This window comes from Gracilinanus agilis, chromosome 1, assembly GCF_016433145.1.
Source record: "Gracilinanus agilis isolate LMUSP501 chromosome 1, AgileGrace, whole genome shotgun sequence".
In the NCBI taxonomy this organism is placed as follows: Eukaryota; Metazoa; Chordata; class Mammalia; order Didelphimorphia; family Didelphidae; genus Gracilinanus; species Gracilinanus agilis.
Window position 1 is genome coordinate 654,347,881 of NC_058130.1, and position 2,674 is coordinate 654,350,554.

Below are 2,674 nucleotides of genomic sequence, written 5' to 3' on the forward strand. Positions count from 1 at the left end.
CTTTTTGGTCATCCTCCTTCTGGTCTGATTTTCTTTGTAGATCATCTTTTGCCTACTTTGCTTCATTTTCAAGCTGGCTAATTTTGGATTTTAAGACTTAATTTTCTTGTTTTAGTTCATGTATTTCCTTTTTCAAATTGTATTCAGCTTCTCTTGCCTCTCTTGATTGCTTTTTGAGTTCCTGAAGCTCTTGAGCTAATTTAATTTTGAGATCTTCCATAGCCTGTGTCCAGTTCGCTGGAACTACTTCCTCTTCTATTTCTATTTCATTTGCTCTCTTTTCACTTCCTTAAGATAAGCTGTCAATTGTTGTTTCTTTTCTCTTTTTCTGTTGCTTACTCATATTTTTTTCCTTTTTTTTCTGTTAGTTTGAGCAGCTGTATTTAATGATCTTTAATGAAAGATCTTCCCCCAGCTGGCAATGGAAGTTTGTAGTTACTTTCTTTGAACTCTGAAGACTTATTGTCTAATTGGTGTTATCAAGCCTGTATTGATTGGATTAGTTTCTTAATCTTCCCTGAGGATAAAATCTCCAGAGGAGGAAAAATAGAAAAAAAATTTGGGGGAGGGACAAGAAGTAGCATTTTTGCTAAGCTGAGCTGTCCAGTAGTGGGGTCCCTCTGCTCTGTCCTTGTATTTGATCTGGTTTTATTTCCTCTTGAAGCCCTTTGTTATCTATCTCAGTATGAGGAAGCCAAGCTGTCTATTGTCTGAGGTTTGGCTCTCTCTATGCCACCATCTTCCTGGAGTTTTTCCTATGTTTCTCTGGTTTTCTCCTCCAGTCAACTCTCTAGTGTCTGTGTTCAACTTCCCATTTCTGGCGCCAGCAAGGCTCTCTCTCCAGGCTAGTGTGCCCACCCACCCTGAGATTTCTGGGGCTGCTGGAGACTCCGCACAGCCCATGGGGGAAGTGTCCTGGTATACCCCTTCTATGCCCTCAGACACAAAAGTTCAAGAATTGAAGCCTTTTTCTTGATGTATCTCTTTATTTGTGCTGCAGTAGGGTTCCCCCTGCTCTGTCCCGTTATTACATTTGGTCCTCTTTCTTCTCGAAGTGCATTGTTTTCTATTTCGGTGTGTATGGGTACTGAGGTTTTAAGATTCACTCCATCTAAGCCTCCATCTTCCTAGAATTCCCCCAAAATTATTGTTTCTATAGTTGTTCCTGAAATTATTATTGTAGTTCCAGTAGGTATTATTCCTGATTGCCTGGAATAGATTTCTGCAATTCATCATTATGCAGCCCTTCTTCTCACAGAAGTGGTAAGTCAGGTATGTATAGTTAGTTTCTTGGAGAGGGGCAGTTGGTATTGGTGGGGTATCATGCCCTCTTTCATGTTTATTTATTTTATCACATAATAATTTCAGTTCCTTTTGTATTGTTTCCAATAAATCATTAGTCTCTCCCATTTTCTCTGAATGTCCCTTTGAAACATACACAGCGGTTTGTAAAGTTGAAAATACCTTGTACTCCCTTTAAAACTACATTACCCATAATTCCTTAAGCCTTTTCCTATTGGTTGTGAGTTAAAACTACATTACCCAAACTCCTTTTCACCATACCCATAAGGCCTTTGGCCTTTTCCTATTGGTTGTGGATTTTACAGGCTGTTTTTGATATGGTTATGGTGGGCGTGTTGTCAGGGTTTTTTGGAGAGAAGGAGCTGTGGTGAAGGGTGACTTGGGATCTTCCCCAGGGCCTTTTAAATAAAAATCCTTATAAATATCATACTTTGGAGGCATTGAATATTAATTTCAATCTTTACAGTTAGCGACCTAACGAAGGGATTTTTGAACTCCCTGTAAAATAGTTCCCAGCTGCACCCCCCCACACCCTCTCCACGTGGGAGAGCTTTCTGCGGCTTTTGCTTAGTGAAGGCCTCTCATTTTTCTTTCTTCCCCAATCCGTGCATTTTCCCACCCAGGCGTCTTTCACACGCCTTCCTCACCCGCTTCACCCTTGTGCTGGTTCCTTAGACTGCTGTAGCCTCCCGGCGCCTCCCAAGCGCTTTTCCCACCCCTTGACTGCCTGGCCCAGTGGGGGTCTTGTTTTCAGCCACAAGCGGCAGCCCCACCAGACTTAAGCTGCTTTATTTACCATTGCGTTTTCCTGCCTTACGGACCCTCTGAAGACCCTCCAGCCAACCTGCCTGTGACTGGTAAGTTTCAAAATGCCCCACAACCTCTAGCCCCTTTTATCTTACAAATACCCCTAACTTCTACTGGGCTTTTTGCCTGGGTTTGGGGAGATCCTGACCTTTTTTCATCCACCCCAGCCTGCTTTCTGGCTTCCCTGCCCAACTGGGGTTTAAAAAAAAGCAAGATAATTACTTCAACCCCCAGCTTCTGACTGTGAAAGCTTTAAAGGGAATCTGCCCTGCTTTTTAGCCATATCCTCCAATTTGGTTTCTGGCAAACATAGTCAAGTCCCTTGCTTGCCACTCCTACCCTTCTCTACTGTAGTGTGACCATTTGGCCACTAGAGGTCAATAAAAAAATAAAAAAAATATATTTTTCCCCTTTTCTCTGTTTTCTACCCCCTTCTTCCTGCTGAACAACAATACCAAATAAGTATATAAATAAATAAAGGCATTAAAAATTCTATTTTAATTAAAAAAATTTTTTAAATGAATATAAAATTTTTTTACCAATAATATAATTATAAACTATATAC